Source organism: Panthera tigris, chromosome F3, assembly GCF_018350195.1.
Source record: "Panthera tigris isolate Pti1 chromosome F3, P.tigris_Pti1_mat1.1, whole genome shotgun sequence".
NCBI classification, from domain to species: domain Eukaryota; kingdom Metazoa; phylum Chordata; class Mammalia; order Carnivora; family Felidae; genus Panthera; species Panthera tigris.
Window position 1 is genome coordinate 21,994,701 of NC_056678.1, and position 16,018 is coordinate 22,010,718.

General features: G+C 36.2%; 1 long non-coding RNA gene across 1 annotated transcript in view; it reads right to left on the reverse strand.

Moving 5' to 3' along the window:
• Positions 1 to 8,862: 8,862 nt before the first annotated feature.
• Positions 8,863 to 16,018, reverse strand: part of LOC122235775 — a 73,767-nt gene continuing 66,611 nt past the window's right edge. The window contains exons 6-7 of the long non-coding RNA XR_006213808.1: positions 11,132 to 11,194; positions 8,863 to 8,899 (exon numbers count right to left, since the gene is read on the reverse strand). This is a non-coding gene — a long non-coding RNA (uncharacterized LOC122235775). The remainder of the gene's footprint in view (positions 8,900 to 11,131; positions 11,195 to 16,018) is intronic.

The window sequence follows — 16,018 nt, forward strand, 5'->3', positions numbered from 1 at the left end:
GGGAAGGGACATGAGGGAAATTTCTAAGGGGATGGTAACATTCTATATCTTAATATGTCTGTATTACACCAGTGTACCAATTTGTCAAGTTTTAGCTAATGTACATTAAGACTTTTGAACATTGTTATTGGTGAATTTTACCCCAAGAGGAAAAAAGAAGTCTCTGAATGAGTGCTGAACTCTAGTTAATGAAATGCATGCTAAAATATTTAGAGATGGACAGATTTTTACAATTTACTTTGAAATGCATGAAAAAATAAGATGGATGGATGTATAGACTGATTTATAGATGGATAGATATGTGAAAAAAGTGAGTATATTAAAATGGCACAATTTACATAAGGGGTCCAATGTAAAATTTGGTTAACTTCACTGCATATTTGAAAATTCTCATAATAAAATGTTAAAAAGTAGACAAAAATCAATAAATGATAAAGTTCAGTAAATTATCAAAGCTACTTATCATACATTCTCTAATCCCAATGTAATAAAATTAAAAATAATACCAACAGAACATAAAAATTCCAAACCACTAACAAATGTATAAATAAGAAAAAACTCAGAATCAAAATTGCAGAATATCTAGAAGATAACAATAATGTAAATATTACATATAAAAATTCTTGGAAAACAAGAAAAAGAGCAAATTCAAATAAATTCATCTAAACATTTGATCCAATACATTTGAAAAAGACTATTAACAGCAAAAACATGAGGAAAGCAGAAGGAAGAAATCAACATGATAAAGTCAGGAAATAATAACCAGATAAGAGCAAGGGAAAAACAAACTAAATAATAAGTCCATGATCTACTTTTATAAACAAAACAAATTAACCAATCAACCACTAGCAGCACAGCTAATCAAAGGAAAAATCCCCCAAGCAACAATAAAAAATCTAAATGAGAGAAAAAATAACCACATTTATGTACCAGAAATGGCAATAATAAAAACTAAATACTCCATTCTATTCAAAACATTTGAATATCTGAATTTTAAAATCTGTTGTGTTCAGAAACTACAAATACCATATTTGAAATTTTAAAAAAAGAAAATTCAGATTGATTATAATAGGAAAAAAATGAGCAGGTGGTCGAAGACGTGCTTCTAAAATGATACCAGATAAAACACAATTTCACAAATCATTCAAACAATTTATACAAATTATCAGTTACTCAAATAAATAATTTTAGTAATACTTTACTTATTCTGGAGAGAATAACAGAGAGAAAATAGAAACAGAAATTCTTACTTTTCCGGGACCGAGGCTGCTGGTTTTGTCAGTCAACATTGGAACCTTCTGCATTGACTGAGGTATCCTCCATTCACCAAGGCAGCCACTTCTGCTACAGAAACCGTAAATGCCTGCCACTCAGTTTCCCAGCCTCCTTTGCAGCTAGAGCTGCACAAAACCTAGGTTCTAGTCGGCAAATGTACACGGGGTAGACTGTGAGTGAGCCAGCGACCCGAGTACCAGAACCCGTATCAAATGAAATCTAACAGCAGAATAAAATGGCAGAATTGGTTGTAGCCATTTCTGTTTTCCAGAGACAACAGCGGCAACAGATCTGGAGGCACCTTTAGGAACATGTCCCGTGTTCACGAATGGGCCATTCAAGTTACAATGTCTGGCACTCAGTAGTGGCAGAGGTGCCGTCTTCTTCTCTACACTATACTAGAGAGTGTCTTTGGGTTACTGCTCTGGCCAAGTCCAGTTCTCAACTCCCAGTCTAGTTCTCAATATTCCCAGATGTCTTCTGAGCCTCCCAAATGTTTTTATGAATCCTTTTTCTACTACTGTTAGATAAGTTTCCATTTCTTCCAATTAAGATTCCAGACCAACACACAGTAAAACCTTGGCAACAAAACTGATCGTATCTTTTAAAATTATAGATCCATCTCACATGCAAGTATCGATTTTTTAAAAGAGTTTTTACTTTATTTTTTAAAATATAATTTATTGTCAAATTGGCTTATATACAACACCCAGTGCTCCTCCCAACAAGTGCCCTTCTCAGTGCCCATCACCCACTTTCCCCTTTCCCCCACCCCCCATCAACTCTCAGTTTGTTCTCTGTATTTAAGAATCTTTTTTGGTTTGCCTCTCTGTTTGTAACTTTTTTTCCCCCATCCCTTTCCCCATGGTCTTCTGTTAAGTTTCCCAAGATACAAATATGAGTGAAGACATATGATATCTTTCTTTCTCTGACTGACTTATTTCACTTAGCATAATATCCTCCAGTTCCATCCACATTGCTGGAAATGGCATGATTTTATTCTTTCTCATTGTCAAGTAGTATTCCATTGTATATATAAACCACACCTTCTTTATCCATTCATCAGTGGATGGACATTTAGGCTCTTTCCATAATTTGGCTATTGTTCAAAGTGCTGCTATAAACATTGGGGTACATGTGCCCCTATGCATCAGCACTCCTGTCTCCCTTGAGTAAATTCCTAGCAGTGCTATTGATGGGTCATAGGGTGATTCTATTTTTAATTTTTTGAGGAACCTCCACACTATTTTCCAGAGCAGCAGCACCAGTTTGCATTCCCACCAACAGTGTAGGAGGATTCTGTTTCTCTACATCCTTGCCAACATCTATAGTTTCCTGATTTATTCATTTTAGCCATTCTGACCAGTGTGAGGTGGTGTCTCAGTGTGGCTTTGATTTGTATTTCCCTGATGATGAGTGACATTGAACATCATTTCATGTGTTTGTTTGCCATCTGGATGTCTTCTTTGTAAAAATGTCTATTCATGTCTTCTGCCCATTTCTTCACTGGATTATTTGTTTTTCGGGTGTTGAGTTTGGTGAGTTCTTTATAGATTTTGGATACTAGCCTTTTATCCAATATGCCATTTGCAAATATCTTTTCCCATTCCATCAGTAGCCCATTGATTTGTCAAAGATTAGTTGGCAATACATTTGTGGGTCCAATTCTGGAGTCTATATTCTATTTCATTGGTCTATGTGTCTGTTTTTGTGCCAATACCATACTGTCTTGATGATTACAGCTTTGTAGTAGAGGCTAAAGTCTGGGATTATGATGCCTCCCGCTTTGGTTTTCTTCTTCAATATTACTTTGGCTATTCAAGGTCTTTTGTGGTTCCATACAAATTTTAGGATTGTTTCTTCTAGCTTTGAGAATAATGCCGGTGTATTTTGATTGGGATTGCATTGAATGTGTAGATTGCTTTGGGTAGTATTGACATTTTAACAATATTTATTCTTCTAATCCATGAGCATGGAATGTTTTTCCATTTCTTTGTGTCTTCTTCAATTTCCTTCTGTGTCTTCAGCACACAGATGGTTCACATCTTTGGTTCGGTTTATTCCTAGGTATTTTATGGTTCCTGGTGCAATTGTGAATGGGATCAGTTTCTTTATTTCTCTTCATTATTGGTGTATAAAAATACAACTGATTTCTGTATATTGATTTTGTACCCTGCGACTTTGCAGAATTCATGTATCAGTTCTAGCAGTCTTTTGGTAGAGTCTTTCAGGTTTTCCATGTAGAGTGTCATGTCGTCTGTGAAAAGTGCAAGTTTGACTTCTTATTTGCGAATTTTGATGCCTTTTATTTCATTTTGTTGTCCGATTCCCGATGCTAGGACTTCCAACACTATGTTAAACAACAGTGGTGAGTGAGAGTGGACATCCCTGTTGTGTTCCTGATCTCAGGAGGAAAGCTCTCAGTTTCTCCCTATTGAGATTGATATTAGCTGTGAGCTTTTCATATATGGCTTTTATGATGTTTAAGTACTTTCCTTCTATCCCAACTTTCTTGAGGGTTTTTATTAAGAAAGGATGTTGTATTTTGTCAAATGCTTTTTCTGCATCTATTGACAGGATCATATGGTTCTTTTTTAATGTTTTTTTTTTTAATGTTTATTTTTGAGAGAGAGAGAGAGAGAGATAGAACATGAGCAGAGGAAGGGCAGAGAGAGAAGCAGACACAGAATCTGAAGCAGGCTTCAGGCTCTGAGGTGTCAGGACAGAGCCTGACACAGGGGTCGAACTCATGAACCACGAGATCATGACCTGAGGTGAAGTCCGATGCTTAACCAACTGAGCCACCCAGGCGCCCCTGGGATCATATGATTCTTATCCTTTCTTTTATTAATGTGATGTATCACACTGATTTGCAAATACTGAACCAGCCCTGTAGCCTGGGAATGAATCCCACTTGATCATGGTGAATAATTCTTTTTATATGTTGTTGAATTCGATTTGCTAGTATCTTGTTGAGAATTTTTGTATCCATGTTCGTTAGGGATATTGGCTTGTATTTCTTCTTTTTTGTGGAGTCTCTGTCTGGTTTGGGAATCGAGGTAATGCTGGCTTCATAGAATGAGTCCGGAAGCTCTCTTTCCATTTCTGTTTTTTGGAACAGCTTGGAAAGGATAAGTATTAACTCTGCTTTAAATGTCTGGTAGAATTCCCCAGGGAAGGCATCTGGTCCAGGACTCTTATTTGTTGGGAGATTTTTGATAACTGATTCCATTTCTTTCCTAGTTATGGGTCTGTTCAAATTTTCTATTTCTTCCCGTTTGAGTTTTGGTAGTGTGTGGGTGTTTAGGAATTTGTCCATTTCTTCCAGGTTGTCCAGTTTGTTGGCATATAATTTTTCATAGCATTCTCTGATAATTGCTTGTATTTCTGAGGGATTGGTTGCAATAAATCCATTTTCTTTTGTGATTTTATCTATTTTGGTCCTCTCTCTTTTCTTTTTGAGAAGCCTGGCTGGAGGTTTATCAATTTTGTTTATTTTTTCAAAAAACCAACTGTTAGTTTCATTGATCTGTTCTACTGTTTTGTTTTGTTTTGTTTTTCTATTCTATGTTGTTTATTTATGCTCTGATCTTTATTATTTTTCTTCTTCTGGGTTTGGGGTTTCTTTGCTGTTCTACTTCTAGTTCCTTTAGGAGTGCTGTTAGATTTTGTATTTGGGATTTTTCTTGTTTCTTGAGATAGGCCTGGATTACAATGTATTTTCTCTTAGGACTGCCTTTGCTGCATCCCAAAGGGTTTGGATTATTGTGTTTTCATTTTTATTTGTTTCCATATGTTTTTTAATTTCTTCTTTAATTGCCTAGTTGACCCATTCGTTCTTCAGTAGGATATTCTTTAACCTCCATGCATCTGGAGGTTTTCTACACCTTTTCCTGTGGTTGATTTCAAGTTTCATAGCATTGTGATCTGAACGTATGCATGGTATGATCTCAATTCTTTTATATTTATTGAGGGTAGTTTTGTGACCCAGTATGTGATCTATCTTGGAAAATGTTCCATGTGCACTAGAGAAGAATGTATATTCTGCTGCTTTAGGATGAAAAGTCCTAAATATATCTGTCAAGTCCATCTGGTCCAGTATATCATTCAGGGCCATTGTTTCTTTATTGATTTTCTGTCTAGATGATCTGTCCATTGTCATAAGTGGAGTATTAAAGTCCCTGCAATTACCACATTCTTACCAATAAGATTGCTTATGTTTATGATTAATTGTTTTATATATTTGGGGGCTTCCGTATTCGGTGCATAGACATTTATAATTGTTAGCTCTTCTAACAATTATAGATCCCATAATGGATAGATCCCATAATTATTATATAATGCCCTTCTTCCTCTCTTGTTACAGGCTTTAGTTTAAAATCTCGTTTTTCTGATATAAGTATGGCTACTTCAGCATTCTTTTGACTTCCAGTAGCATGACAGATGGTTCTCCATCCCCTCACTTTCAATCTGAAGGTGTCCTCTGGTCTAAAATGGGTCTCTTGTAGACAGCAGATAGATGGGTCTTATTTTCCTATCCATTCTGATACCCTATGTCTTTTGATTGGAGAATTTAGTCCATTTACATTCAGTGTTATTATTGAAAGATATGGGTTTAGAGTCTTTGTGTTATCTGTAGGTTTCACACTTGTAGTGATGTCTTTTGTCTTTTGTGGTCCTTGCAACATTTCATTCACAGAGTCCCCCTTGGATCTCTTGTGGGGCTCATTTATTGATGATGAATTCCTTCAGTTTTTGTTTGTTTGGGAAAACCTTTATCTCTCCTTCTATTCTGAATGACAGGATTGCTGGATAAATAATTCTTGGCTGCATATTTTTCCTGTTCATCACATTCAAAATTTCTTGCTACTCCTTTCTGGCCTGCCAAGTTTCAGTAGACAGGTTTGCTACTACCATTATGTGTCTACCCTTATATGTTAAGGCCCGTTTATCCCTAGCTGATTTCAGAATTCTCTCTTTATCTTTGTGTTTTGCCAGTTTCACTATGATATGTCATGTAGAAGATTGATACAAATTACGTCTGAAGGGAGTTCTCTGTGCCTGCTGGATTTCAATATTTGTTTCCTTCCCCAGATAGGGGCAGGGAAAAAGAAAGAATAAAAATGGACCAGAGAAACTATACAGCTTAATTCAGAAAGAGAGAATGGAGAATAAAGAAGGATGTGTGGGACATGTATCAAGAGAATGGATTAAATATGTCTGCTTAAACAAACCAACAACCAGAGTAACCAGACTAGAGGAGGGAAGAGATAAGAAGGAGAAAAGGAAGGAAGAATGTATCTATATAATAAGAACTGTCCGAGAATTAAACCAGGCAATGCAACAGTACTGGTCTGGAGGAGGGGCTGCCTGGTTCCTCAGTGTCTATCCAGCTCTAATAGATAAGCAGTTACCAGGTACGGAGGGGTGTGGTTTAGTGTAGGCAGGTCCCACCTCCACTGTGGGCCTTGAGGTCTGATCCCTGAGGCCCTGACTTGGTGGTGGTGGGGAGAAAAATGACAACCCCCCCAGTCTCTCCTCCACAGACCCAGTGTCCCAAACCACTCTATTTGAGCCGTCCTCACTGTGCCATGGGCACAAACAAGGCAGTTTGTCTCGCTCCTCTGACTCCTGTGTCTGGCATTTGGCTGGAATTCAAACTCTTGTTCTGTGCACCCTGGTACTGGGGGAGTGCCACTCCATGCCACCCAGTATGTGGTCCCTTGCTGGCAGGTGCAGGCAGGCAGGCTTTGCCCTGTTCCACAGCTCTCCAGGGAGGGGATCACTTTCTCCCACTGTGGACTGCACCCCTGACCTAGCCACCCACCCAGGGGCTGGCACCCCACCTCCCCAGGTTGCTATCCGGACAGCTGGCCTCAGTCTGGAAAAAGCCTTGTAGTTAGAGATTGGATCATTCTCCATTCTTGTCTGAGGTTTTTCTCTTGTCCAGATACAGTCCTATGCTTCTGCACCGTTTCTTTCTCTTCCCTTTGTCTCTCCGCAGGAGATCCCTCCCCTCTGTTCATTTTATCTCTCCCAGATCGCAATCATGTACCTTTGGCCAGTCAGGTTGTCCTGGTGGGTCGCTGGAAGCCACTGTCTGTTTTCCTCCCAGACTCTCAGAGTTCAAAGTCCTTTGGCTTCAACACTTCTTTGAGAGATGAGGGAAGTTCAGATCCCCCTACTTCTCCATCATGTTGGCCCCCTCCCAAGTATTGATGTTAATGTAAAGATTATTTAACAGAATCTAGCAGCTTGTAAAAGGAATAATTCACTGTGACTCAGAGGGGTTTTTCCAAAAAATTTTCATTGTTAGGAAATCAACTATAATTGATATAGCTAAAAGGTCAAAGGAAATAAACCATTTAATCATCACTATAGATGCCAAAAGACATGTGATAAAATTAAACATCCATTACTGATTAAAAATACAATCTTCATAAAACTTGAAGGATAGATTTTTTAACATAATAAAATAAATTTTTTCAAACTCAAAATTCATCATACCTAACAGGGAAACTATATTCATATTCTCACTAACATTAGGAACAAGAAAAGCATGCCCACTACCTTAAGTTATTACCATAACTCTTGAAGAACGGGACAAAGTAATTTGGAAAAAGAAGAGTCATAAAAATTGAAGAATAAGAGATAAAATGTCATTTATTTCAGATGGTAAAATTGTATGTCTGTAAACTCAAGGATATCAACTGATATTCAGCTGTAAATAATAATTAAGATGGCTAGATACAGATTAATTTGCAAATATCAACATCAATAGCTTTCCTACAATGACTTTCTTTATAACCTATTAGAAATATGTAGTAAAAGAAAAGATTTGATTTACAACAGCAACAACAATAAAATATCTAGGAATAAACTTAAATGTGTAAATTATATAATGAAAACTATAGCCAAAGAGACTTTAAATAAAGTTGAATAAATATAGCAATGTATACATCTTTTTTCAGAAAAGAAGGTTTAGTGTTTACTTTCCCTTTTTTAAAATTTTTAAAAATGTTTTTATTTTTATTTTTGAGAGAGAGAGCGTGAGCAGGGGAGGGGCAGAGAGAGAGAGAGGACCAAGGATCTAAAGCAGGCTCTGTGCTGACAGCAGAGAGCCTGATGCGGGGCTTGAATTCACAAAATGTGAGATCATAACCTGAGCCTAAGTTGGATGCTCAACCAACTGAGCCACCCAGGCACCCCTTTGTGTTTACTTTTCTTCAGTTATTTTATAAATGCAATGTAATCCCAATAAAAATACAAATATGTTTTTTTGAGGGAATAAGACAAGCTTACTGTAAAATTTGTGTAGAAAAATAAAGGTAGGAATAGGTAAATATACAAGTAATAAAGGACTAGCTTTATCAGATATTTACATCAATTCCATAATTACAGTAATTAAAGCTGTACAACATTAGCAAATAAAAAAGATCAATGAAGGGGCGCCTGGGTGGCTCAGTCGGTTAAGCATCCAACTTCAGCTCAGGTCATGATTTCACGGTCCGTGAGTTCGAGCCCCGCGTCGGGCTCTGGACTGATGGCTCAGAGCCTGGAGCCTGCTTCCGATTCTGTGTCTCCCTCTCTCTCTGCCTCTCCCCTGTTCATGCTCTGTCTCTCTCTGTCTCAAAAATAAATAAAACGTTAAAAATAATTTTTTAAAAGATCAATGAAATGGAGGCATTCAGAAATAGATCCAAAAAGAGAAATTTATATATAATAAGGCAGCCTTTGCAATAAAGGAAAATGGCAAACTATCCAATACATAAGAAAGTGTGGATATCTATTTTGACAATTGTTTTGCTATTTAAAAAAGAAAAAAAATCAACTGTATTCTTAACCTAATTCCTTGGATGTTGACAAATCCCAAATATATCAAATATTTAATGTAGATAAAATGAAAAACTGAATTTTCTTATGAAAGTATGAAAGGATTTTAGTGGAGAGGCTTTTCTTCATATTCAAACCATAAAAGACATAGAAAAGTTTGACGAGTACAGATGCATTAAAAACAGTTCTAAACAATGATAACAACTATGTATACACAAAAGTATAACTACAAATATAAGTATGTATGTGTATATTTTATATGTTTGTATGAAAGTATGTATGTATAAATGCCAATATCTATGTGAGATAAAAACTCATTGAGAGCAAGTCTGGCAGGAGCTTCCCCTAAGAAAACCTGGGCCACTCATGACTACACCTGGGGAAGGTAGAAAGGAAGATGGTAAAGCTTATTCTCCCTCCTTCTCTTTCCAGTATCTCCACATGGGGGACTATCCATGAGCCATCACACAGGAGAAGGAGGTAGTAAGAGCTGAAGGAGAGCCAAGTCCCATTCAAAAGCCTCCCCTCGGGTTGTGAAAGTCTGACCCCTAGCTCCAGGGTCCCTGCTGGGGACAAGTAGGCAGTGTCTTAGCTCAGGTTCCTCAGGAAACACTCACTGAAATGGAGAGTTTCACAAAAGCAGTTTACCAAAGAATGTTCTGGGGAACAGAATCCTTAGGTGGCAAAGGGAGTAGTATTGAGCAGAAGGGAGTCATTGAACTGCAGAAAACTCACAGCAAAGGTGTTAGCCACTAACCTTCCCAACAGTTGAGGAAGTATCCTTATACATACATACATACATACATACACACACATATACATACTACATAGATGTGTATATAGAACAATCCCTAGCTTCAACAGATAACTAGTTAAATGACGTTGGCTGAATGATTGTATAAAATAAATAAATAAATAAATAAATAAATAAATAAATAAAACAATTGTGTTTCAATTTCCTTAAAATACAAACAAAAAAATATCTTTATGTATTCTGTCTTTTGGATATAGGAATTTTTCTTACAGTTATATTCACACAGATGAGGAAAATATTTGTGATAGTATATTACTTGCAGCATTGTTTATGATATTAAAAGACTGGAAACGATATCAAGTTTATAAATATGGAACCGACAAAAAACTGATTACAGATTGATAGGACGGAGTACCATTCAGCTGTCTAAAGGAAGTGGTAGGATGTGCTAAGGAATTATTTCCAAGGCATATTTTGTAGTGATAAAAGTGTGGTGCAAAACGGTGGGCATAGTGTTCTCATGTTTGACAAAAATAAAAAGTATTCAAAAAATCAGGTAAGAATATAATAAAAGTAAAGTATAATAAAAGTAAAGAGTATAATAAAAGTAAAGTAAATTTCTGTTGGTCTATCAAAGGTATTTGTCATATGTTTAATCTTATCTCTTAAAAATGTTTCTAACTTTTTCCCTCCCAAATGCTCCCAGAGTTATATTTATTTAGAGTCTACATTTGTAATAATTATTGCTGATTTTAGGCACTCTTTAAATTTAGCCCTTTTCTAATTTCAACTTTACAAATTAATAAATAAACGTCTTAGAATTCCCTATTAAATATAAACTATATAGTTTTTCTTGTATTTATTTATTTATTTTGAGAGAAAGAGAGAGCGAGAGCAGGGGAGGGGCAAAGAGAGAGGGAAAGAGAATCCCAAGCAGACTCCACACTGTCAGCACAGAGCCCAATGCAGGGCTCGAACTCACAAACCAGGAGATCATGACCAGAGCCAAAACCAAGAGGCAGACTTAACTGACTGAGCCACCAGGCACCCTAACTATATAGTTTTTCTTAATCTACATGCATTTTTAAATTCACTCTTTTATTTTCTAATTTGGTTATTTATTTATTCTGGAGGCATCATAGGAATTTTTCAAGCTGAAATAAACTGTACAAAGCATTTTCCATGTGAGGACTCTGGCCCATAGAGATTAAAAGCATTACCAAAGATTTAGCACTACTTAGTACAAGAGGCTGCTAGAATGCCACATACCTCACAGCAAGCAGACAAGGGTTGTCTCTGCTACAAAATAGCCTTTCATCTGGCATGAATTGCCTAAAAATAAATAATGATTTGATGAGAAGACAAATATTAATCATCTACAAATTTATTTTCAGAGATAACATGGCCAAAGCAATCACCCATCATATAGTTTATAGCTGGGCTAAGTAGGGTGATTTTTCCAGTGTGAATATAATATAATATAATATAATATAATAAATATAATATAATATATAATAAATATAATATAATACAATACAATATAATACAATACTATTATGTCATGATATAACATCCTGAGAAACATTAACAAAACTTTTCTAGTAAGCGTTCATTAAATAAATCCTTATTTAAAAATTTTTAAATTTTTTTATGTTTATTTATTTTTGAGAGAGAGAGAGAGACAGAGCATGAGCAGGGGAGGGACAGAGAGAGAAGGAGAAACAGAATCCAAAGCAGGCTTCAGGCTCTGCGCTGTCAGCACAGAGCTTGACACGGGGCTGGAACCCACAAACTGTGAGATCACGACCTGAGCCGAAGTCAGACGCTTGACTGAGCCACCTAGGTACCCCTAAATAAATCCTTATTTTATTATTATTATTTTTTAAAATTTGTTTAATGTTTATTTATTATTGAGAGAGAGAGTGTGTGTGCACGCTCTTGAGAGAGAGAGAAAACACCAGTAGGGGAGTGTCAGAAAGAGAGGGAGACACAGAATCCGAAGCAGGCTTCAGGCTCCGAGCTGTCAGCACAGAGCCCAACGTGGGGCTCAAACCTATGAACCACAAGATCATGACCTAAGCTGAAGTCGGGTGCTTAACCAACTGAGCTACCAGGCACCTGAATAAATCCTTATTTGAATATTCTACTTTTCTTCCCTAAAAGAGTTTATATTTTTGTTTAAATAGGATGTTTAAAAAAATATATCTGTAAAGCTTTCTCTACAAACTTACCAGGGTTATTTCATAATCAACAACAAGAAGCTTTTGCCCTTTTATCTTAGCACATGATAAAGAGCGCAGACTCGGGTGTCACATGGTTCTGGTTAAAATCCCAGTTCTGCCACGTAATGTATGTGTGACAAATGAGGCAGTCGCTCTATGCCTCAGTGTCCTTATCCATAAAATGCATAGGGTAATATTACCTTTCTCTATGAGTTGTTTTAGAAATTAAATAAGTTAATATGAGGAAGCTTATGACAGGACCCATTAGACAGTAAGCCTATGTGAAGGTTAGCTATTATTGTGCAGAGATGTGGCCATGCTCCTGAAATTGTGTAATAACTGGAGAGGTCCCTAGTGGTCCAGATCCTTCCTCTTCACTAAAGATTCATTGAGCACCTATTTGTTTCAATATACTTGCCAACCTTTGGAAAAATGTATTTGTGTGTGAGGATAACCAATTTTGTAGTCTTATCTCCAAAGTATCTGCATTCTTTATCTTTACTGAGTACACTTAGTTATATGGATTGAATTAAGTTTTCAAACGCTTGTGATAAAATTGCTCGGCATTATCTTGATTTCCTTTCTCACCCATGACTGAATTTTAGAAATAGCAAGCTTGGACTGGACATGTAGTTCCTAAACAAGGAAAAACAAAACCCATGACCACTACATTTCTCACTCCACAATCTTAAATGCTTTTTGATCCTATTACCCATAGTCAATTTTAGAACACAGAAATTAAAATACTAAAATAAAAACAAATAAATGATTAAAATTTAAAATATATTTTATATGGCCTTACTCCAAAGTTGATTTACTGTGAAGATAACAAAGTTTAAGCTTCGTTATAAGCTTCAGTGCCCCTCACCACTACAGGCTCCTCCAAAGACACTGAGAGAAGCCCACACTTGTACAGCCTATTGTTGTCTGCTCACAAAAGATTTACGATTAGTACTTACATGAGAAAATTTGACATTCTCAGAAACCTCACCACTCACTACAAAAGAAACTTGATATATTCCCATATTGTATAACAATTCTAGAAAATTTACATGACATTACCAATAATGAGAATCATATACACTAGATATTTAATACAGCAAGAGATTTCCTATAAAAAAGCCTGATGTAATCCTCAAATCAATATTACATATTATGTGGGGCGTCAGGGTGGCTCAGTCAGTTAAGCATCCAACTCTTGATTTCAGCTCAGGTCATGATCTTACAGATGTGAGATGGAGCCCCATGTTGGGCTCCACACTGACAGCACAGAGCCTGCTTGGGACTCTCACTCTCCTTCTCTCTCTGCCCCTCCCCTGCTCACTTGCGTACACATTCTGTCTCTCAAAATAAATATTAAAACATTTTTTAATAAAAAATGACAATAAAATAAAATAAAGAGAAAGAAAGAAAGAAAGAAAGAAAGAAAGAAAGAAAGAAAGAAGAAAGAAAGAAAGAAAAGAGAGGGAGAGAGGGAGGAAGGGAGAGAGGGAGGGAGGGAGGAAGGAAGGACGGAAGGAAGGAAGGGAGGAAGGGAGGAAGGAAATTTAAAAAATATTACATAGTATGAATTTGCTTGAATCTCTTCCATGGAAGACTCCAGCTGGAAGTATTAGAAGCCACTTCTTAGAGCAGTTGCACCTGTCCCCTAGTCCCATGAATGCACAGAGATGCTGAACACTAAGGACATTAGAACACACGTATAGAGTGCCTCACCCATGGGAGTAAGAGTAAGATGGATTTCTTCTGTGATGAATATTAATGACACCTAAATACATAAATATAAAATCACCTAAGATTTCCAGAGTGTTAATTATGTGCTAAGCACTGTTCTAGGTGTTTTATGATATTAGTGTATTTTTATCCCCACTTACAGAGGACAGAGAAGTTTAGTATTTTTTCAAAAGCTAGACAACAAGAAATTAGCAGAACCTAAATCCAGAACCCAGACTCTTAGCCACACAGAGTCCTGCTGCTAGATAGCTTATTTTGAATAGTTGGAAAAACAAATATGTAAATAATTCACTGCTGTGTGGCCTTAGTCCTCCCTGAGGCCCCGTGTTATTGCCAATAGAATAGACTTTTTAAAAAAATTTTTTTAAATATGAAATTTCTTGTCAAATTGGTTTCCATACAACACCCAGTGCTCATCCCAACAGGTGCCCTCCTCAATACCCATCACCCACCCACCCCTCCCTCAGAAGACTTTAAAACATGCATCAGTTAGAGCTATTGTGAACATGAAATTATACTCTATCCTATGCCTCACCTCAAATAGATATTCAGTAAATGGTACAAGAACATTTATAATCACACAAGTGCTCATTAAAACACTATAATCCTAACTTCTTTAAATTATTTTTAATTGCTGGACCACAATGAATATTTGATACTGGATATTTTCCTCTATTAACAATTACTAGCATAGAGATGAGTGACAAATCCATGGTAATAATGTTTAAAGTGTCTTCTATTAAACAGTACAAAAGAAGGAATGAGGTTTTATGAAGTAAGTATACAGCTTTCTTTGCCTTCTTACTACATAGCTTCTTACTGCAAAGCTCAAAAGCTTTGTATTAAAGTGGCCACATATAGTGTGTTTCAGTGGTTAATTTATTCATAATACAGTTCAGAGACAAAGGTGTGCTATCATTTGCATAAACAGACCCTCTCTGACCAACTTGTATAAGTATTTCATAAAATATACACAGCAATAAAAAAGGACAGATGTTGAATACAATGAAGAAAGAAAAAATAGATACAAGATTTAGCTTAATGTATTAGGTTTCCTTGAAGTTAAATTTTGGGAATGGCTAATAAATGGCCTAGTAAATATTGAATGCACCCATTATATCACTTTACCATTTTTGTTTCTTTTTTTCTAAATTATTTTTTACATAACAACAATTGGTAAGGAAGTTGGGGATGGGCATCTTCTTTAAATAGATTTTTTTCCATTCGCTTCTAAAACAGTTTACATGCATCACTTATAAGTGAAAACAGCTGATTTACAGAGTAAGATTTTGCTTAAATGCCAAATGAAGAATGTAAAAACAGCATTTGCAACTCTTCAAATAATACCAAAATGGAATCAGGTTAAACCACAAAAAGGAGATATGTTCTGAACTGTTGAATGCCATATTGGCCTGTGATCAGCCCAAGGATGGATCTGAGAATAGTTCAAAGTATAAAATTTTAAAAATGAAAATGGAACAGTGGAAATCTAAGGCATGTAAAGTATCCGTGGCTGGGCGCAATAATAATCAGATTGCATTTGAAGTAAAGGATGTCAGAAAGCCTAAACGTATTGCATTTAGATATCTTCTGATAATTCAAAGAAGTCATTTAATTTCATTACCAACTTCTGAGTAGAGGAAGAACTAAGGACTAACATAATATTTGTCCAAAGTTGGACAGTCTCTAAAATTAAATGCTTGTTTCATTAAACTATGTTGGATATAACGATAGGGTCATTAGTATAAAGATTTCAGGGGCACTGGGGTGGCTCAGTTGGTCAAGTGTCTGAATCTTGATTTTGGTTCAGGTCATGATCTTATAGTTTGTGAGTTCAAGCCCCAAATCAGGCTCTGTGCTGACAGTAAGCAGACTTCTTGGGATTCTCTGTCTCCCTCTCTTTGCCCTTCTACCCGCTTGCTCTCTATCTCTCTCAAAATAAATAAACATTAAAATAAAAAAATTTTAAAGGAGACTTCAGTATTTTAGATCACATCAAATTAGGCTATGAAAATAAGGGACACATGATAAGGAGATGAAAGGAAGAAATATAAACATACTGAAAAGAACTGCCTTGTATCAAGGATTAGAAGACAATATTTTGAAAAATGATATGCCAACAAATTGAACAACCTAGAAGAAATGGATAAATTCCTAGAAACATAACTTCTCAAAACTGAATCAGGAAGAAATAGAAACT